Source organism: Mus caroli, chromosome 2 (assembly GCF_900094665.2).
Source record: "Mus caroli chromosome 2, CAROLI_EIJ_v1.1, whole genome shotgun sequence".
NCBI lineage: Eukaryota > Metazoa > Chordata > Mammalia > Rodentia > Muridae > Mus > Mus caroli.
Window position 1 is genome coordinate 119,920,375 of NC_034571.1, and position 23,586 is coordinate 119,943,960.

At 41.4% G+C, this 23,586-nt stretch overlaps 1 long non-coding RNA gene and 2 pseudogenes across 1 annotated transcript in view; all 3 read right to left on the reverse strand.

The window, feature by feature from the left end:
* Nucleotides 1-4,062, reverse strand: part of LOC110307024 — a 6,757-nt pseudogene extending 2,695 nt beyond the window's left edge.
* A 14,601-nt stretch (nt 4,063-18,663) lies between these two features.
* On the reverse strand, nt 18,664-19,314 carry LOC110307033 (annotated as a pseudogene).
* Nucleotides 19,315-21,518: 2,204 nt separating this feature from the next.
* LOC110290264 overlaps nt 21,519-23,586 on the reverse strand; it is a 6,968-nt gene continuing 4,900 nt past the window's right edge. Inside the window, exons 3-4 of the long non-coding RNA XR_002377409.1 lie at nt 23,051-23,213; nt 21,519-21,702 (exon numbers count right to left, since the gene is read on the reverse strand). This is a non-coding gene — a long non-coding RNA (uncharacterized LOC110290264). The remainder of the gene's footprint in view (nt 21,703-23,050; nt 23,214-23,586) is intronic.

The following is a 23,586-nucleotide window of genomic DNA, read 5'->3' on the forward strand; positions in this document are numbered from 1 at the left end:
ACTTTGTAGACCAGGCTGGCCTCGAACTCAGAAATCCACCTGCCTCTGCCTCTCAAATGCTGGGATTAAAAAGGCATGTGCCACCACCGCCTGGCTCACTATGTCTTATAGTCAAAGCATTGTCTTCAGCAGAGTTTTACAGTTAATTCTCAGTATCAGTATCAATATAATCTATGATTTTTAGACCCTCAAGGGTTTCCATGGCCTACAACTCTCAGGTGGGTAGCTCATTCATGTCACTGGATTTTCATTTAGTTACCACATGCCTCCTGGGAGAATCATTTTTCATACAAGTAAGGTTCTTTTTCTATTTTTTCTTTTCAATGAACTCAGCCCCAGTAGGACTGTAAGGTAGAAATAATTACCCTTTGTACCTGTGTGTCACTCCAATGGCTTGCCAAATCTGTAAAATACTCAAAGGTTAGCCTTGTGCCATCCACATAACAAAATGTTTTTCCAGAAGATGGGCAGGACAAGGCAACGTCCTGAACCACTATCCCCTAAAAAATAGCGGAATTACAAGAGACCTTGTTGAAGCACTCAAACTGTCTGTTTCATCTATTCTGAGCAAGTGACAGGTGATCCCAGAAGTTCACAACTAAGATACTAAACTTGAACATAAGCAAGATCTAACACAGCATGGAAAGGATCTATCCACTTGTATCAGTATCAATTCCTCCACAGATCAATGTGGGTATAAAACATGGACAGAAGCTGCTAACTTAAGTAGCACCCTGTAATGCTCAATCATTCTCTTTGAGAATGTTTCTATATCCTGGAGCTCTTCCATGACCAACTCAGTTGGTCTGACTTAATATGATCAGACATACTCAGGGACCAAGGAACACCTGGCCCTGTTCTTGCCTACTACACCTTCTAGTTTCAAATTCATTAAGGGTGCTTGGTTAGGACTGTAGCTGTTTCTACAACTTTAGCTTCTCTCATTCAACAAACGTCACTCTTTGAGAGTTTATAGCTGGGCAAACCATCTCCATGCCTATCATAAACTTTTCCTGTAGGGAAATATACCCTTGGTTACTCTTGGGGAATATTTGCCTCTGACTTGATCATCTTCACCTGAATTATTCTATCATGGAAGCATTCCAGAGCTGTTAAGCACAAAATTTCCTATGTCTCTAAGGAGGGGAACCTGTGCCACCATTTTTCCCATCCTGTCTTCTCTGAAGGGGGGGGGGGCTTCCCATAAAAACCCTATCCCATAGCATGGACACATGGATCTCCTCAGGAACTCAACTTGGAGAGAGATTGACATCATCATAGATCCCAGTGGATTTATTATCAACAAGTACATGTCCACAAAATTCAAATGTGAACCAATCCAAACCATAAGCCCGAGAACTCTTAGAACCTAGACAAAAGCACATTATCCTAGAATATATGAATTGTGTTTTTGCTGACAGGAACCTTGGGTAAAACTCAGAAATAGAAACTTCAGAGGACATCATGCCATCCTCCAGGGAAACAGACTCCCATGAGTGCCTATGGCCACAGCACCACAGAGTGCCTTAGACTCAATTTGGGGCCTCATGTTAATGGTGTCCAGTAGCAGAAAGAATGAAGGGTTTTCTACAGACATCCTGAGCCTTGGAGTGGAATTGCAATTTTAGTATCTGGGCAGCTCACACCTGAAGTCATAGAGAATTCAAAATTTTAATGGAAAAATTCATAAATCCCTTATTACCTCTATCAGAAGCTGAGAGTTCTAACTAATCAGATATGGGATTTGATGCTACAAAAGGCCAACACTCATGGAAGTCATGGCACACCAAGTGCTGTGCCATAATGAAGAAATATCAATGATGGGCGCAGAAAAAAAGTCTAAAGAGAATTGGAGACAAAACTAACACTTGAAATACTGTTTCAGTGAGGTACAGGATTCTGAAGATGAAATACTCTTTTTTTTTTTTTTCGAGACAGGATTTCTCTGTATAGTCTTGACTGTCTTGGAACTCACTCTGTAGACCAGGCTGGTCTTGAACTCAGAAATCCGCCTCCCTCTGCCTCCCAAGTGCTGGGTTTAAAGGTGTGCGCTACCACCGCCCAGCTGAAGTAATCTTGAGAACACACACAAACATGACCATGTAATGGATGAATATTTGATAATGAAGAAGAAATCATGGTTTAACTTTGACCACATGTCTTTTTATACTTGTGTTGGAGAGCTGAAATTGGGGCTTCATGCTTACCTTGAAGGTACTTTACTCACTGATTCATATCCTTATCTATGTATTGAACATTGGGCTTTCCCACCTTTATTTATTAAGAAAATTCTATTATAATTCATTTCTTATTGTCTATTTATCCATCTTGGTATCTGACATCATACCAGCTTCTTGGAGTGTGTGTGGATGTCATCCTTCCCTCCCTACTTCAAGGAGCAGCCTGAGGATCGCAGGATCACAGGATTACAGGATTAAGCCTTGGGGAAAATTCATGGTGATTGCATCTGGTCATGGGTTTCCTTTCTGAGGATGCAGATTTTGGGTTTCTTATTAGAGGTATTCTAGCTTTTGTTTATCTGCTTAAGTGTTTTCTGTTAGTTTGGTTTCATTTCAGAAAGTCCAGTGTGCCTAGAAATTCATTAAGATTTTCCATCTTAGAGGCCTCTCAATTGTAAAATATTGCCCAAGGATTCAAGTGACATCTGAATCAAGATCATTACTTCTTATAATGTGATTGCATTTAGATTCCTCCCTAGTTGATTGACACCTGAGATAACAGTGACTTGTTTTGAGTTACAAATAAAGATGCACTTTGCACTGAGTTTTTTATTTTTGCTTCCTTTTCTGCTCAGATCCTTATTCCTTCTTCCCATCAATTTTGTTTGTCTTTGATTTTGTAATTGTTTCCCTATGCTTTTCGAGTGTGTTGTGACTGGTTCTGAGAGGTCAAATCTTTAAAATTCAGACTCCATTGTGCAGAACCTGACCTAAGTTTGAACTCAGGTAAACTAACAGGCTGGTACTTAGTATTAGTTTCCAAGTTACGTGCTCCCCCCCCCCCCCCCCCCCCGAAAAAAACCTGAGCCTAGTTCCAGTTTCTAGGCTAACTCTCAACAAGACCAGCATGATCAGCTTATTCCCACTATAAATCTGAACTCCCAAATTACAGACCTGCCCCCTACCTAAGGAACACCATTGTAGAGGGAATCAAAAATTAAGTTTATGATATGAATCCCAACAACAGCCAATTATGGTAAAGGCCAGGGTTCCTCTCTTATTAGACACTTGCATACTCACCCCATCCCCAACCACCGATTGCTGTGGTGAGCTAAGGGGCAAGGGCCAGCTTGAATTGACTAGTGATCCTGATCTGAGTTGTATCAGATTGTCTCCTATCTGTTCTTTTGGGGATCACTAACTCTTCCCTGGCACGACATTTGGTGCATTAGTTCCCCACAATACATGGGACTACTGATATGGAAGGTCTTGATACCAGCAAAGCTAGTTTAGGTTCATGTGTATATTTGTGGTTTTAAGTTATTAACAGTGTTAAATTACCTGCTTCCTGTCTGAGTGCTGACTCTAAGTGTCAGTAGCTTGTGTGAATTGTCTGGTGGCTGAATCTGAGTGTCAGAAGTTTTCTGTGTGGTCTGAGCAGGTGAGTGTTTGCAGGAGCTAAGCACAGCCTGTGTGTTTGGTCAGACTGCCAACTTACTGCCTCAACTTCCTTCCTTGTCTGTGTGTGTCCATGTCTGCAGACCCCAGTGTCCTTGCTTGCAGCCTGTTGTGAACAATCCCCCACCACCACCTTGCCTCTGCCACTGGAGGTTCCCTCAGCAGTGCTGCAAGATCTGTGTGCCTGCCCTCCCCCCTTCCCCTCCTCCGAACAGGGCAGTTCTGGATTGTTTTGTTGCTATGGCAATCCTTTCAGGTTTGAGTCATGCTGTGAGGATGTGTACTGTGTGTTTGTGCAGCAGTGCAGCAGCATGTGGGTCTGCATCGTCCTTCCTGGTCTGCACCATACTGTGTTAATTTTGGTATTGACCAAAATTTGTCTGTTTTTGTCTTTGGTTTGCATGGTGGCAGCATGTGCTACCATGGTAACTCTTCCAGGTGTGAAACATGCTGAGATAATTTTGTGATTTACTTGGTGGCTTGTGTTGCCATGGTTAATTCTTCCAGGTTTGTGTAAACTTCTGTGCAGTATTACCGGTGGTCTTGTGTGTGAGCACTACCTTTTAGTTGGTTCTTATTACTGTGGGCTGTATCTTAGTTGTTGTTGTTGTTGTTGCTGCTGCTGCTGCTGCTGCTGAGGCTGCTGCTGCTGGCTATCTCTGTGTGATGGTTTGTATAAGATTCTCACCCTAGTTGCCTGGAAGTCAGTCTTCCACTAGCAGCCTTTGGATGAAGACATAGAACTCTCAGCTACTCCTGCGCCATGCCTGTCTGGATACTGCCATGCTCCCACCTTGATGATAATGGACTGAACCTCTGAACCTGTAAGCCAGTCCCAATTAAATGTTGTTTTTTTTGGTTTTTTGTTTTTTTTTATACGACTTGCCTTGGTCATAGTGTCTGTTCACAGCAGTAAAACCCTAACTAATACACTCTGTTTACAAATTATTTGTGGTGCCGCATCTATCTTGTGAGTGCCAGCTCCTGGTTAGTTCTTGTTATTGTGGGCTGTATCTTTTTCCTCTTCTTGCTTGTTTTTTGTTTCTGGTTGTGCCTTTCTATGTTCATTGACTCTAAATGGTGCCACGTCTTTCTGGGAACAAGGCTTTGAATTTGTTTCCACTGCTGGTTTCCACTAGGAAACACATATCTGGAAGACATGGCCATGGAGGGGCCAGGAGAAATTCTGAGCCTCGGTCTGGGGTGGTTGTTTCTGCCTCATTGAGAAAAAAGGCTGGACTTGTGTTTTGCATGTCTTTATCATGAGTGTCACTTTATGTGTTTCTTGTTTCTACCTGATAAAGAGGGAAGGTTATATTTGCATTTTTGTGAGTTGTGTTTATATTTCTCCATAAGAGATGCCTTCGGTGAAGTGACTGTGATGCGCATATTAACATGAGACAGGTTCTATGCCTCAATATAGGAGAATGCCAGGGCCAGGAAGCAGGAGTGGGTAGGTTGGGGAGCAGGGGGAGGTGAAAGGGGATAGGTGATTTTCAGAGGAAACTAGGAAAGGGGATAACATTTGAAATGTAAATAAAGAAAGTATCTCATTAAAACACACACACACACATACACACACGAGACAGGCTACCTCTACAATATTCTACAGGTTTCCTTCACCTCAAAAAAGACCAGGAAGCTGGTTTCTAGCCCCACAGGGGGCTACCCTTAAACAAGCAGCTATTGATTCTTGCTTTCTCCTAACTCACCTAGACTGGGATTTTAACACCACTGAAGATAAGAGGAGGCTCTTGGTCTATCATCAGGCTCTGCTGGCAGGTCTCAAGGTAGCTGCAAGGAGGCCCACAAATTTGGTCAGAGTGTATGATATTAGGCAGGGAGAATATGAAAGCCCTGTAGCTTTCTTAGAGAGGGTCATGGAGGCATTTTGACAATATACTCCCATGGACCCTGAATCACCAGAAGCAAAGGCAGCAGTTGCTCTAGTTTTTATTAGTCAGGCAGCATCAGATATTGAGAGAAAGCGCCACAGGTTTGAGAGGTTAGGAAAAAGGAGTCTGCGGGACTTAGTGATAGTAGCAGAGAGAATATTTAATGGAAGAAAGACTGCAGAGGAGAAGCAGACGAGAGGAGCAGCACACTTGAGACCTGGCAGAGATTCTGTTTTCAGCTACAACTAAACCAAATGACCTTAGGAGACTTCTAAAACACATAGCTTCAAAAGAAGGAGGTAGGGGGGCAAGGAAAGGATCAAAAATTCCCTCATTTGAGAAAGAACTAATGTGCCTATTGTAAGGTTGAGGGCCACTGGGCCAGGGAATGGCCTAAGAGGAAAAAGGCTGTCCAAACAAATCATGTTCTTAGAAGATGAAGATTGTGGTAATAGGGTTTGGATCCCCTTCTTTAGCCCAGAGTAAACCTAAAAGCAAAAGGGAGACTCACCAGCATTTTTATTGATAATTAATAAAGTTCAACATTCTGTCTTGCTAAAACCTGGTCTCTTTATCAGTTTATAAATGACTTCCCAGTGGCAACAGAAATTAAACAAAAATCCTGGACCTCTTAGAGGCCCTGAGAAATTCAGACTATTGAGCCTCTACTAAGGCCTTACTCGGCCAACTACAGGTGATCTCCCTAGACCCAGGAGATGCATACTCAGACTCAGGCCCTGGCATTAGCCAACGGTCAGTATGCCACCAATTGCCAGAAGCTTCCTCCCACTCCTATTTACATATCAGTGCATCAAGGACCTTGTGGTTTAAGATGACGCTAGAATGACTCATTACCAGCCTCTCAAATGCCCCCAGGATAACTTTTCAGCTGCTCTGTTGCCTGACTCTGACCTCAATCTATAGGCCTCTGCATGACTGCTAAGACATTTTGGCCCACATCCAAGAGACCCAAATACCCCCTTGATGGATGCAGAGGTAGTGTGGTTCACCTATGGCACCAGCCTCATTCAGGATGGACAAAGGTATGCTCAGACAGTGGTGGTCTCAAACACTGAGATCATATGGGAGGAGCCAGTCCTGGCAGGAATGTCAGCCCAGAAAGCCAAACTGGCAGCTCTGACCAAGGAGTTAGTGCTGAGAAAAGGCAAGAGACACAGATAGCTAGTATGTTTTTGTCATCACTCATATCCATGAGGCTATTTATATGGAGAGAAGCCTTCTGACAGCAGAAGGACTAAACTCCATCCCAGAGGGCAACAATACATCCCATTGGGTGACCCTAGAAATTGTGCCTCTCATGTCCTTGATTGCCCTACAGCAAGGGAGATCCCACACTCTCTGACTACACAGAAGATGTGATCTGTGCCAAAAACCTGCTCCTGTTTGAGTGTCATGAGATGACAGAGGACATCTGACTACAAACTAATTGTACCAGAGAAAATGAGTTTATGCATACTAAAAATTGATCCATTGTTCTTCAAACATGGGAGCCTGGAGAATGCAGGACTTAGTCTACCAGTCCCACATCAGAATTAGAGATGATAATTTGAAAAAAGCTGAAATTATTAAAAACTATAAGCACTGTCAATTGACCAATGCAGTTGCCATTAGGAATCCCAGAACTCAATACTGGAGCACTAAGCCAGGAGTCTTAGGAAACTAACTTCACCGGGGCCTAGCAAACACAGAAGTGGATGCTCACAGTCAGCTATTGGATGGATCACAGGGCCCCCAATGAAGGAGCTAGAGAAAGTAACCAAGGAGCTAAAGGGGTCTGCAACCCTATAGTTGGAACAACATGATGAACTACCCAGTACTCCCCAGAGCTCGTGTTTCTAGCTGCATATGTATCAGAAGATGGCCTAGTCGGCCATCAGTGGAAAGAGAGGCCCATTGGTCGTGCAAACTTTATCTGCCTCAGTACAGGGGAATGCCAGGGCCAAGAAGTGGGAGTGGGTGGGTGGGGAGCAGGTGGGGGACTTTCGGGATAGCATTGGAAATGTAAATGAAATAAATACCCAATTTAAAAAAAAAAGGAAACTAACTTCACATAGGTAAGACCAGAAAAATTCAGGTACAAATATTTGCAGGTATTTATAAATATCTTTTCAGGATGGAATGAGACTTTCCTACATAAACTTGAAACTATGCATATGGTACAAAAAAAAAAAAAACTAAAATAAATTCTTGCAAGGTATGGTTTTCTAAGTTTATAGGGTTGACAATAGACCTACATTTGTGTCCCAGGTAAGTTAGAGATTAGCTAATATTCTGGGGATTAATTGGAATCTTCTTAAAGGCTCCAGAGTTCAGGAAAGGTAGAGAAGATAAATAAAACCCTAAAAAGAGACATTATCTAAATTAACCTTGGAGACTGAATGTTGCTTGTTGACTCTTTTCCCCTTCATCCTATATAGAGTACATAACTCCCCATACCAGATAGAACTCACCCCTCTTAAAGTTATGTTTGGCTCACCTATTGACAGAAGTTATTACAGAAACAGACAATCTAATTATTATATGAATTTGAGATGTCCAATTTGTACACATTTGGTTTAAACTTTGAGCTTTCCATAAAACAGGTTGACCTTCAGAGATCCACGAACTCTATCCTAGAGATTAGGCCCCAGTCAAGAGACAATGCCAGGGGTCACTAGAGCCTTACTGAAAGGGTCCTTGTGCTACAGAGTTACAGTGTGGATGCACTGTATAATCATTTGCAGTTGAAGAACACCCTGGCCAGCAGGAGGAGAATTCAGGCTCAGAACTCCCTTCTGTGTCCCACTGATGGGTCCCTACCCATGCTGCAGGGACACCACAAAGACATAGCCCTGTTACTTTTTTCATAAAGCTTCAGGAAGTCACATGATTGGGTTTTCTAGTCATAAAAGAATGGGGCGATGAGAAGCCCTATCTTTTAAATTCAGACTCCTTTTTAGAGAAACTTACTTAAGTTTGAACTCAGGTAAACTCTCAGCAAAATCTGAGTTTAGCTCCAGTCTCTAGGCTAACAAGACCTGCATCTCCAGGTTACACCCCCCAAAAGACCAGTGTCTCTTAGGTTATTTCCCTAACAAAACAGCACCTGCAGGTTATAAGCCCTCCCTTTGCCTAATGATCACAGTTGCAGAGGAAAGCAGAAATTAAGTTTATGATATGACTCCCAGCACCAGCCAATTATGTTAAAGGCCAAGGTAGCTCTCCAACTAGATGCCTGCAAACTCACCCCCTGCTTTTGCTTACTATCAAGCCTTACTCCAATGGGTATTTGGGTTCCTGTCTCTACTCAAAACCTTCCTGAGTGTCAGTGGTGAGCTGAGGGGCCAGAGAATAAAGTCCCTGCTGTGAGTTGCATCAGATCGGCTCCTGTCTGTTTTATTTGGGGCGGGAGGGGGTGTGTGATTACTAACAATTCCCTGGCACTACAGTTCCTTTAGGTATCACTGATGCTTAATGTCAGGATTTATAAAGATAATCATTCCTAGAACCGATTTATTCCGGAAAGGTATCAATTATCTACATCTTTATTTCATAACTGATCACTTCTACCAACAGAAGCAAATTGTGAAAATGTCAATGGGGCTCAAGGCCAGTTCCTTTGAAGAAAACATCTTGCAAAAAAATCTGTCATGAGCTCCTTGTTTCAGGGATCTTTAGCATTCCAACTGAGGATTGAGACCTTGGTGGTCATCCAAATCCTGAGAGGAGGAAAGTGTACAGACTCCATGATTAGCTCTGATACTGAGTTCCTGAAATCATTGCATCATTCTCACATAATAGTAAGTATAATAATAATAATTTAATAATAATAAATAATTGCTGCAGGCCATGGAGACCTGGATGAAATCTTACCTGGTTAGAGAACATGAAGCAAAGTTAACCCTTCTGAAGAGTGAAGCCTAAATGTGGGTATCTGGAGAAGGAGGGGGAGGCTGCCCATACTCTAACTAGGGAAATGACCATGGCTATCTAAACTTCACATATCCAACATATTTCCAAGTTGCGTTATTAAGCATGAAAACATCTCAGTAGCTTAGAACGGGCACATGAAACTCAGTGACTTAGGAGTGGGGGGAAAGATTCACCTCTGGGTAAAAGATCAAGAGATTTTATGGAACCTCTGAATACTGTTCACTTGGGGTGTTTAAGAACACAGGGGGCTTCCCTCTGACAACCCAGGCCTTGTTTTGATCCTCCACTTTTTAGAAACTGGACACCTCTCATTTCATAAAGGCAGAAAATTCGAAGATAAAAAGCCAGATTTTAATGGAAGCAACTTGTATGCCAGATCACCTCTACAAAGACATAAAAGGCCTACTGAATCGGTAACTGAAGATGGAATCATATAAAGTCATATAATCCAAGTACTTACAATATAGCCACAGCTTAGAGACGATGAAGACAAAAGGATTTCCTCAGAAGAAATCCAAAGAGAACCCTGATCCCAACCAAGCATTAGAGAGTTTAGTGGCTTCCTGAACCCAGGACCTCAGAGATGCTTTATAGCAACAAAAATATGACCCTATACTAGCAAACAATTAATTGAAAAGTAGAAGTTCACCTGGCAGTGCAAATGTGACTACAAGAAAGGGCAGAGTTGTCCTCTGTGGGGAAACAGTGTCTTCTCCTTCAAACTCTTTTCTTACCTACTCTACCAGAGCTGCCTTGAGATGAGAGCAAATGGCTTGAGGAAACAGTGTGCCTTCCAATTTTTCTTCCCTTTAATATATATACATATACATATGATTATATATATATGTGTGTGTGTGTGTGTATATATAGCAAAAGCTTTCCATAGGATGGACATATTCCTCACCTGAGGAATGGGAGATCCTGAAAGAACAGTAGCAACAGCTCCAAAAATTCACTGATACTGAACATGTATTCAGAGTGTTCATCTTCACAAACACCAAATATGAAAAAAACCCCAAGATGTGAGCACCCATGGCTCGGAACCTAGACACAAGCACATCTCCCTTTGTACAAGGAGCACTTCCTTCTTTAGGGACGTGGCCAAGAGTAAGAGCACAAGCATAAAAACCTCCAAGGTTAAACACACCCTCTGGAGCACTTCCAGGGCTAGAATCAAGGATTGTATTAGAGCAAATATTGTGTCCCTCAAATGCTGTGTAGTACACATATGGAAACTTGGAGTGGTTCTCTATAATAACTGGGTACCTCCCATTCAGAGTGACAGAGAATTCAAACAATAAATGTTAGATTTCATTCTGAAATCTATTTCCCACACATCACCTATCATCACATCACCAAATAGAGATTGATGATGTACTTAATCAATTCATGACGGTGGATGTCAAAATAGCACCATAATAATGGAAGTCCCTGGCATACCTGTGGATGCACCAAGCTGAACACAATTAAGCATCCTCAGAGGAAATCCAGAGGGAACCAGATCCAAATCTGAATTATAAATCATTTACATGGAGTGAGTTTGAGATACAGGGTATGAAATATACTTTGAAACAACAAAAATACATGGTAACATATTTAATAATAAATATGAATTTCACCTGCCATTGAAAATTTGAACACAATAGAGGGAGGGAACAAAAACCCCTGTGAAACCTCTCAAACTTCCTGTGCTTGTAAAGAGGGGAACCAGTGTTCCTGCACTTACCATAGTATCCAGGGACACTCTGAGCAGTTAGGAGACCAGAAAAGGGCCTGTGTATGCCTCTTACCCTGTCTAAATGGAAGAGGAGCTTCTCAGAAAACATTTGGCCCCATCATGGACATATGACAAATCTCAAAAATAGGACTTGCAGAGAGACTGAGTGGAGCATAAGCTTAGAGGAATTTTTATCAATAAGCAGATAGTCACAAACTTCAAACTTTGCTATTTCCACTGACAGCACAAAGAACCCAAGCACAAGCATGGTTTCCTCTATGTATTGAGGCACTTTTCTACTGAGAGAGTCCAGAGTAAGAGCACAAGCATAGAATCCACAGAAGACAGCAGCCCATCCTGAAGGGAAAGAGGTGCTCAGGAGCACCAGTAGCTCCAGTGCAAGGGTGTGAATCAGGCAGAATACTTTACCCCACTGGTACTCAGTATCATACAATCTGAAGGACTTCTCAATGATATCTGCAGCCTTGGAGTGGTCCTCTCCTTTTCAGTACGAGGTTTCTTAATTAAGGGAGACAGTTCAAATAAGAACATAGAATTTATTCTTTGTATGGTGACCTGATTATCTCTTCCAAGAGTTTGAAGAATCATATGTTCAAATACTAACAGTGGGTACAAAGAGAGGCCAACAATCATCACTGTATGGCACACCTGTGGATGCTCCCTGATGTAGACTCTTCAAAGGTTTCTTCACAAGAAATCCAGAGGGACCCTACCCAAAGGTAGCTTTGGAAATGTTTTAATAGGTAATGCAGGATTCAAACATATTGTAAAATGCAAAAGCCACAACCACGTAATGGCAACTTAACATAATTCTGACAATGAAGTCCTCTTGATAGAGAAAATTTGAGCACAACAAAGGGCAGAGTGGTACAATGTCATATTCACAACCTCACCACTTTCATCTCCTTCTAAGGAGGAGAACCAGATCTCCTTCCCTTCCACCTTCCTGTTGCTCACTCTACCTGAGCTGCGTTGGCATGGGAGAAAAAGGCTGTAGGAGACACAGAGTTCTTCCATCCTGTTTTCTCTGAACAAATCAAAGGGCAGATTCTATGCTTAAACTTGTATCCCAGATCACCTCTCCTCAGGTCTTACAGTATGACCATTTAATGACAGTGGATGCCAAAGTGATGCCCAAAGTCAATCAAGTCACACCTGTGGCTGAGCCTTGATTAGAGACATCAAGAATTTTGTCAGAGGAATTCCCCAGGAAACATCACTATCCATTATTGGGAATATTTTGAATGTGTTATAGAATACAGGCTATCAAAACATGCCTTAAAGTAACAAATTTACAACCATAACTGTTAACATACTCATGAGTAACAAGTCCATATGGCAGTGCAAATTTGGCTGCTGGATTGGGCAGGTACAATGTACTATACAATGAACTCCCAATATTTCTAGGTCTCTAAAGAGGGGAACCAGAACCACTGTCCTTCCCATCCTATATTTTGAATAGGAGCTTCCAATATAAAACACCCCCCCCCCAGCAGCAGTGTGGACATAGTCTAAACCTCAGGAGCCTAACTTGCAGGGAGACTGAGACCATCATGGATTCCAAGGATTTATTGTCACCATGCACATCTTCACAAACTTCAAGTAGGAACAAATCCAAGATGCCATCACTGATAGAGCCTAGAACCAAGAAACAAGCTGATCATTGAATGCATGGTATCTTTTCCAGTAAGGAAGGCTGTTTCCTGTGAGGGCACAAGCATGGAAGCCTGATCAGCCCAACCTACTGGAAATCAGACTCAGGAGCATCTGTGATGGCAGTGCCAGGGTGTGCCTTACAGTGAGTTTTGGGCCCTGGGGGTTCAATAACACATAGCATGAAAGGCTTTCCATTGACATGCAGAGCCTTTGAAAGGTCCTCTAGGTATCAGTGATGAGGCACATCCCATTCAGAATGTCAGAAAATCCAAATATCAAGTGGCAGAATTTATCCTGAATCTTGTCTCCTTGATCACCTCTCCACAGAGATAAAAATTCTATTTAATCAATTCCTGAATTTGTATGACACAAAGAAGCCCACAGACATTCAGGTCTTGGCATACCCAGGGCTAGGCCATGAAGAAGACACATCACCAATGTCCTTGCAAGGAATATCAAGGGAATGAAAGCCCAACATCTCATTAAAAATCTTTTTGATGAAATACCAAAAAGAGAATATCATGTAATGGCAACATACTTGATCATCAATGAAAAAGTCACCCAGCACCAGTGAAAATTAGACCATATTATAGGGCAAAGTGGAAAAAATAACTTCTTAACTGACTCCCAAATTGCCCCAATATGAAACCTATGTCACAGCATGGACACATGTTTCACTTCAGGAAGACAACTTGCAGAAAGACAGACTATAATGGATTACAAAGATTGATTATCAACAAGCACATCTTCCCAAAATTCAAAGGTGAACAAATCCAAGCTGTGAACCCAAAAAATTCCCAGAACCTAGACACAAGCACATTATCCTAAAATATTTGGACTGTATTTTTGCAACAAAGATTTCCAGGGTTGAAAGCATAAGTATCATAGGCAACAATCCATCTTCCAGAGAATCAGACCCTCAGCAGTTCCTATGTCCACAGGGTCATGTAGAATGCCTCAGAATGAATAGTGTACTGCAGAGGGGTTCAGTGGCAGAAAGCACGAAAGGCTTCCCAGTGACATCCTGAGCCTTTGTGTGTACCTGCATTTTAATTACTAAACTATTCCCATTCAAAGTGATGGAGCATTCAACAATTAAATGGCTCCTTTTGTCCAGAAATGCATTTATCCCCCATCACCTCGGTCAAAAGCTGAGAGTTCTATCTAACTAGTGAGATATGGGAATTAGATGCCACAAAGAGGTCAAACATGGAAATAATGGCACGCCAATGGCTGTGCCATAATGAAGAGACATCAATCAGGGGCTCAGAAAAAGTCTCAAGAGAATGAGACACTCTTTCAGAAATATTGTTTTAATGGGGTACCAAATTCTGGAAGATTATTCAATCTTAAAACACACAAAGATAGGATCATGTAATAAATATTTGATAATAAAAAAAAAACATCGTGGCTAAATTTTAACCTCAATGGTCTACCTGATAGGCAGTGTGTACAACCATCACATCCAGCTTTTTATACTTGTGCTGGAGAGCTGAACTTGGGGCTCATGCTTGACTGAATGGGACTTTGGTGACTGACTGATATCCTTAGCCATGTATTGAGGATTGGACGTTCCCATCTATATTCTTTAAGACATTTCTGTTATAATTTTGCTGCCTATTTTGTCTTTGTCCATCTTTGAGGTTGTCATAATAATGGCTTCTTGGGGGGTGTGTAGGTGCCATCATTCCTTTGTACTATAAGGAGCAGCCTGAGCAGCAAATATCAGCATTGTTCTTTAAGACTTGGGGAGAATTCATGGTGATTGCATCCAGTCTTGGGTTTCCTTTCTGAAGATACAGGTTTTGAATTTACTATTCAAGGTATTCTGGCTTGTACTTATCTGTGTAAGTATTTTCTATTATCTTGTTTCAATTTCAGTAGGCCCAATGTGCCTAGAAATGTGTTTAGAGTTTTCAAACTTAGAGTATTCTCATTTATAAAATCTTTGCCCATGGATTTCCTGGATTCAAGTGACACTGATGCAATATCATAATTTCAGTGAAATCAATGTCTATCCTAGTTGAGGGACACGTTTGCTAACAGTGTCAAGTTTTTGTGCTGTGAGTCTTTGACCTGACTTTTCATTTTTATTTCCATTTCTTGATTTTCTGTTACAATTCTTATTCATTCTTACCACCCATCCTGTTTGTCTTTGATTTGTCCTTATATTCCTATGCTCATCAGTTGTACTGTGATTGGTTCTTTAGGTATGTCTGATTTTTAATGTTAGTTTTTATACCTATAAACATTCCAAGAAGTAACCTATTCTGGGTAGATATCAACTCCCTAACATCACTATTTGCTGTTGCTACTTATTATGTCTTTGAACAAAAGCAAATTATGATGTTGACAAGGGAACTTCAGGCCAGTTCCTCTAAAAAGAACATTAACAAATTGTTACTGTCTCTTGGGTTTATTGTGTTTCCAACCTATCACTATCTACCTGGTGACCATCAAAATTCTGAGACATGACAATTGTGAAGGCGCCTGATTAGCTCTCAGCCTGGGCTCCTGAAAGCATTGCATCCTCACACCACACAACTGCCGCAGGCCATGGAAACGAGAATAAAATACTACCTGGTTATGAAACATGGAACACAGGGAACCTTGCTGAAACTGGAAGCTACAGGAGCTATCTAGAGGAGGAGGAGGAGAAAGAGGACCATCCTCTCTTTAGAGAACTTACTTTGGCTATTATACCTTTGCATAGTTACAATATTGCCCAGTGATATCCTAGGCATGAAAACATTCTCAGTAGATTATAAAGGATTCATTACACTCAGTGATTTGGTTTTAGGGAAAAAAAAGACTCCCCTCTGGAAGTAAAAGGGTCACAAACTTTATGGTATCAATGGATACCATTCTCCCAAGGTGTTCTGGCACACAGAGTATGAAGGGCTTCCCTTGACATGCTGGACCCTGTATTGATACTATGCTNTTTAGTAANAGGACATCTCNCATGTCAGAGAGAGAATTNAAAAATAAAAANTCCAGAGTTACTGAATGCAAACTTCTATGCCTGATCACCTCTCCCAAGAGCTTAAAAAATCTACTAAATCAATAACTGAAGATAAAATCACACACAGTCTTGTGATTCTGGCAGTTATGGTACTCCCATGTCTGTCCCTTGATGAAGACACCACAAGAAAGAAATTCAAAGGGAACCCAGACCCCTACCTAAAATTAGAAAAAAATTTGATGGGTTCCTGAACAAAAGAAATTAGACATGCTTTAAAGCAACCAAAGTCCAACCATGTTATAGAAAATAATTCACTATGAAGGATTTCACCAGGCAGTGTCAATATGACCACAGTAGACAGTACAATTGTACAGTGACCTCGACACAATGTCCCAATTTCCCACAACATCTGAGGAGGGTGCTTGTGCCCCTCCCCTTCATAGTTTCACTCCATCCACTTTTGTCACACTACCAGGAGATGAAAGGAAAAGGCAGAAGGGCAGAGTGTGCCTTCCAATGTATCTTCCCTGAAGGAGAACTTCACAAACCAAAGCTCCTCCACAGCACGCACATTATCTTCACCTCAGGGATAGGAATTCCTGAGAGACTGAGAAGATCATCAGCTTCAAGAATTCACTGTTGTTAACCATGCTTTCAGAGTTTTCCTCTTTCACAGTCTTCAACTATGCAAAAACCCAATATGTGACCACTCACAGCTCTCAGAACTTAGCTAAAAAGCACAGCCTCCTTCACAGAAGTATTGGTTTCTTTTCCAGTGAAGATGCCCACAGGACAAACACAAGCATAAAGCCCTCCAAAGTTAGAAGCCCATCCTGCAATGGAGCAATTCCTAGGTTAGAACCAGGGTTTGTATTAAAATGAATATTGTTTCCCTGAATACGGAGAATAGAGCACACTGGAGCTCTATGAATATCACATTCATAGAGACTGAACATAATGACTAAACTGTAGATACCTTCATGAAACTTATACTCAACATCATCGATCCCCAGAGTTTGGAGATCTACATAATCTATACATGACAGAGCAACAGGTTCACAATACTGGAAGTCCTGGAACACCTGTAGCTACATCAAGCTAAAGAAATATGATGAGGGTACATGGAGGAAATCTGGAAGGAATGAGACTCCAACCCGGAATTATGTTTTAAATGGAGTATGAAACACAGAGTCTCGAATATGTTTTAAAGCAACAATAATACATGGTACCACATTTAATCATATATAAGGGTTTAATTTGCCAATGAATATTTGAACACAATAGAAGCAGGGAACAAAGACCTAAGTAGAACCTCAAAAACTCCCTCTGCTTCTAAAGAGGAGAACCAGTGTTTCTACACTTTCTACTGCTCCTACTCTGTTGATTCTAAAGAGGATATTTCCAGACAGAGCTTGCCCCCGTAACTTAAGCCTTGTCTCAAAACAGGACTCACAGAGAGTCTAGGAGGATTATCATCTCTGAGGAATTATTAACAAGAAGCACATATTTACCAACTTCAAAATATGCTGTGACCACTGACAGCACAAAGAACCTAGACCCAAACACAGGCTTCTGTATGCATTGAGGCAGTTTTCTAGTGAAGCTGTCCAGAGAAAGAGCACAAGCATAGAATCCAGAGACAGTAGCCAATCCTCCAGAGAAATAGATGCTCAGGAGCACCTGTGATGGCTGTGCAAGGATGTGAGTCAAGGGGAAATAGTGTGGTGCTCAGATGGTCAGGAGCATAATCTGAAGAGCTTCCCACTGATACCTTGGGTCATACAGTGCTCCTCAGCTTTTTAGTGGTGAGCAATTTACAATAAGAGACACAGAAAATCCAGATAACAGCTCTTATCCATAAAGAAAATTTATTGCTTTTTAAAAAAATAAACTCTCTGAAGAGCTTGAAGATTCACTTAATCAAATATAACAGTGAGATCACAAAAGAGCAACAATCATCGCATCACAACACACCTTTAGATGCCCCATTACGTAAAATCATCAAAGACTTGTTTTTTCAGAAAAAAAAATCCATAGGGACCTTGTCCAAAGGTAGCATTAGAATTTTTCTTAATGGGGTAGGAAATACAAAAATATCCAAGGCCTATTAGAGCAACAATACCATGTAATGACAACCTATTTAATCTTGAAAGTGAAGTCCTCATTGGTAGCACAAATTTGATCACAATCAAGTTCAGGGCAGTACAATGAAACATTCAAAGACTCTCCAACCTCCTCTGCTTCTAAACAGCAGAACTAGATCACATGTACAGGTTGAGCCTTTGAGTGGCCCCCTAAGTTTTAGTGAGCAGTCACACCCCAGTCAGAAAGATAGAATATAAGATTCCAACATTCAGACTTTTTCCTGAACCATGTGTCCTGGATCATTTCCCCCAAAACTTACACAAATTTAATCAAATACTGATATCTGGATGCCACAAAGTGTCCCCAGTCATGGGTTTTTTGGACACCGTTGCCTGTGCTTTGATGTACACCCATCAAAGATTTCCTCAGTCAAAATCCTAAGTGAACCAGATCTCAATCTAGCATTCAAAATGTTTTTGATGGGATAAAGAAAAAAGTCATTATAAGATATTTAAACCAAAAAAATATAACTATGCAATGATAACATAATTAATTATAAATAAGAAGTCTACATGGCAGTGCAAAGATAATTAAAATAGAGGGCAGGGTTGTATGATAACCCCTGCACAACCTCCCAACATTCCTCTGCATTAAAAGGAGGAACCAGTGCCCCTCCCTTCACACCTTCACTTTGACCAGCTACCTGATCTGTCTGGAGAGAAAAGACTGAAGAAAATGTAGTGTGCCTCCTATCCTTTATTTATGCTTCTGTTTGGTGGTGAGCAACTTTAAGAAGTCAATTGCAGGGTCTTCTTCACCATCACTTGTGACAGAGTCCTGTGATGGTTCATTTGCATCAAGTTTCTTCCCAGTACAATTCGTTTCAGTGCAAACCCACTGTTTTTCATCTTCTCTATTAGCTTGGAGGGGTTCATTAACAGACCTGAACCATCAGTAGGAACTGAACTTGCGTTGATCCCAGAAAGACAAAACAAAGGGCACTCTTGATTTGTGTTCACATGGCCCCACTTGTGACATTTAATACACCTTACATTTCAAACCTGAATACCAGGCTGATCTCTGATGTTCATGTTATCTTTGGATGCCTTTCTGCCATTTGAACTTGTACTCTGTCTCTCCTTCTGTTTCTTCTTCCTCTTTGTTTTCTCTTTTAACTCCTGGTGGGGCCTCATACATGAAATCCAGGCCATTCTTCACAAGCTCTTCTCTCATAAGCAATCTATTATCATATGACCCTTGCTCTTTAAGGTACTGTTGCATTAATTCTTCTTGTTTCTTTTTATCATATGATATTTTCTGTTCTGCCATCTATACCTTCTTGATGTTGGATTTGGCTGCAGGATGAAAGTCCTTTTTACATGTGAAATAGGAGAATGACTTCACCATCTTAGAGTCTGAAATGGAGAAGCTAACTGCTAGGTCTGCTAGGAACATAAACTGAATACTGTATTCTTAACATAAAAATTTACTAAGACACACATATAGGGGTTGGTGATAAGGTATTAGGAAGATTCATTGATAAACCCCAGATAGAAAACCCATCCCATACTTACTCCTAATAGGAGTCCTGAAATATTTGAACTAGAAGTAAAAAGCAGAGAGTGGTATTCTGAGAGTTCTGAAGTATGGAGGAAAACATTAGTGAAGGAAACAGTGAAACACTCAGGAGGATTCAGACAGAGAGCCAAACCCAGCACAGGCAGAGCCTAAGTCCTGCATATTTCTAATAGGAGACCCTTCCATGTGTCTGTGTCAAGTGTTGTTGGAGATGCTGTGGTTCCTGGAGCTGATAGCACAGAGTGAAGAGCAACTCATTGAAGTGTTCAATGACACACAATATGATGGCCTTCTAAGTGATATATGTTGTCTTGGAGTAGTATTATACTATTTAGTTATCTGCCACCTTCCCTTCCAAGGGACAACGACAACGCACTCCAACATAAAGTACATGATTCTATCCCGGAGCTGGCAGATTCCATATCGCCTGTCCCCAGAGCTTTGAGACCTAAAGATTAGATTAATGACAATAGACCCCACAATGAGGCCATCCATCAAAGAAGTATTGGCACACCCATGACTGCGCCATGATCAAGACACATTGACATCCTCAGAAGAAATCTCTAGAGAGCCAGAGCCCAACATTGCTTTTGAAAGCCTTTAATGGGTTTCAACGTGAAAGAGCTTAGAGATGCTTTGAGGGAACGGGAATATAGCCATATCATGGCAACCTAATAGTTATGAAACAGAAATCTATCTCACAGCCCCAATTTTATCACGATGGAGGGCAGGGTGGTACACTGGACCCTACCAAAGTTCCCAACCTTCCTTGGCCTTTAAGGAGGGTAACCAGTGACCCTAGCTTCACTTTGACCACTCTCTCTGAGCTGCGTGGAGATGGGAGGAAAAGCCATAAGAGGAGGCAGAGTGTACCTCCCACCCTTTCTTCTATTAAGAGTAAGAAGAGGAGCTTTCTGAAAAACACCTCCCGACAGCAGGAGTTCACGCCTGGGGTTAGAAAGGGCACAGGCAGAGAGGAGGGCATCATCAATTCAACAAATTTATCAGGAATAAAGACAAAGTCAACAGCCACACCACAACATATTCAGGAACCACAGACTCACTGTTGACAGCATCACAAATCACTGTTGACATCACAATTCTCTTCCTTTCAAAATATACAACATGTGGCCAATGAGAGCTCTGAGTCTTCAGACACAAGTAGCAGCTCGTCCTCCTGGGAGTCCACAACCAGAAGCCCCTTCCCCAGTGAGGAGCCCCAGGAAGAGACTACAAGCACCAAATGCTTACAAGACAGCAGCTCATCCTACAGGGAAACAGACCATCAGGAGCAACTGGGAAGGCAGTCCCAGGGTGTGCCCAGAGTCCCACTGAGAAGGTGGGGCTGGAAGGGCCTGAAGAAAACAATTGTCAACCCCGTAAGAAGCTTATGTTGCTGCATCCCAGTGACCAATAACGAAATCAGGCAGCCAATGAAGAGTGCTTCAGAGACACAGGCTAAAACAAGTAGGTGGCGGTGTTATGGGAAAGCATACACTCTTTACATTCTTCTTCATTAAAACATTCTCAGTATGCATGTTGAGGGGATTGATGACTTTGTATCTATCATGCGGTAGAGAAAATCCCATCCTGTCCTCCCACCTATGAGGAGTCTTCCAAAGCTTGGTTTCCATAGAGACAGCAGAGGATAGTGGCCAGATGCTGGGCAAGGATGCTAGACATGTGTTGGTGAAGGGATCAATGGACCACTCAGGAGGAATCAGCCTGAGGGTCCATGCCAACACAGGGCCAGCACAGCCAAGCATAGGCCCTGCACATTTCTAATAGGAGACCCTTCCATGTGTCTGTGTCAAGTGTTGTTGGAGGTGCTGTGGTTCCTGGAGCTGATAGCACAAAGTGGAGATCAACTCACTGAGGATGCACAGAGTCACAGGAGAGGAGAGAGGGGCTGAGAATTATTGGTGGGAAAACAATAATTGGTTAATGAGGTTCCCACTTAGGACTGTGGGGCTTTGCTCTGGGTAGGTCATGGTGATTTATCAGATTTCCACCCAGTAGAAAGACCAAGAAACACTCAAGTAGATCTAGCTGAACACCAAGTTTTCTACCTTCTACAAACATACATCTAATACAATTATTTTGTATATTTTCCACTGGTACCACAAAGGTTTGTTCACCTTGCAATTACAATATTCTTGCTCCTGATACAGTTCCTGGAGCTGTTTCGGTTACTGCCATATTGTTGTTTCCAGTGTACTGTGAATGACAAAATCATTGCACATATATGAACATTCCAAAATCCCATGCTAGAGACACTGAAAAATCATCAACAATAAGTAGCATGGGTCAAAGCCTGAGACCAGCCTCATAAACAACACCAGGGACAGGGCTAACTCTTTGAACAAGGCACCTTGTGTGGAAGAGAGGCACTCAGGTGTTGCTCCCTGGCTCAGGCCAATGGAATATGGTGGCCAGTTATAAGGAATGGACATTAGAACACTTTGTTTCTTACTGAAAACCCATATTTTCAGGTATCTTTGAATCAAGAGGCTCCTTTATACTCACTCCCTCACCTAGATTAAGGCCAGATTGAGATACAAGTGCATGAACTAAGTGCGACATGATAGATAAAAATGGCAACTGATTTCTGGAGTACCCATCCCTTGGTTCTGACACCTTGCTGTAGAAGAATAGTATCTCTGGCAGCTTGCAGACCCTCTGTCCTGGCAGGAGCCAAGTGAGTGTGGAGAGCTGCTCAAGTCCTCTCTATCCATCACCTCACCTGCTGTGTACATGGGCACTAAGAGTCCACTGGATTTACTATAACCCTAGACCTGAGAAGAGACACCACGTCCTTACTAAGATGACATAAAAAGGCTACCAAATGAAAGGGCCAAACATACATGAAACTGATGGTGTCTATGTGTACTATTAATATGGTTGTCCTCAATAGCAGTGAATTTAATCAATAAATGCAGAACTGAACCATGAGGCAAAGGAACGTGGATGGAGCTCTGTGAATTGAGGCAAGCCTGGTCTATTGAGCAGGCTACATGACAAAACATTATAATTATAGCTGCAAAACATTATAGAACTGCTTTTTATTAAAATTAACCCTGAATGCAAATATCACATAAAAAGTACTGCAATTCTGCCAGAGACACTATAATCTGAACAGGAAGATTGTAGATAAAGGGCACAGACAAATATAGCATTGTGATCTAAAGATAAAAATGTTTACATTTGCAATCAGCCCATACAAAATTATTTTGTTCTTAATCATAGTCTAGAGATAGTAGAACCTAGGAAAATGGAGCCCAAGTTAAGGTATATTAAACTCTTATGCTCAAGCCATCTTCATTCAAAACCTCAGATTATATATGTGTAATATATATTTATATACATACATATATATCATATATGTATATACATATATATTCTCGAATTCAATATATAATTCTCCTGGATTCTAGCTATATACAATCACAAGGACTAGCTACAAGTGGCCAAATTATCTTTTTCCAAAGAAGTATAGAAAGGGTCACTTAAACACATAATTGAATGAAAACAGCAAACAGTAATGAGCAATCTGAAGTAAACTCACTCCTTTTCAAAGCACCAGGGAAGAAGGAAAACACATTCCATGGACAACTTGGTATTTTGAGGAAACTATGGTCACAAGGATCTTGTCTGGATTTTTTGAGAATATTCTCACAAGGGCTCAGAAGTCTTCTCACAGGGCTCCATTCCTGGACCATATCTGAGACCTGTCAAAAATGATAGAGGTGTTTACAGAGATATAAAAAGAATTAATGGACTCTTCATTTGCGCAAAGTACATTATGTGGTCCTGACACAGTAAAATAAAATATGAAATTTAATAAGTGTTTCATTTATTAACATCAAAAATGACCTGGGACACTGTAACTGTTTCATTGATACGATGTGCATCACAATAAAGTTGAGGTATGCACAGAGTTATTATGCTCAAGACTGTGCCCTATAGAAGTACTGCCCATACAAATTGGAAAGGAAGAAGTCAAAATACCACTTTTTGCAGATGATATGATAGTATATATAAGTGACCTTAAAAATTCCACCAGAGAACTCCTAAACCTGATAAACAGCTTCAATGAAGTAG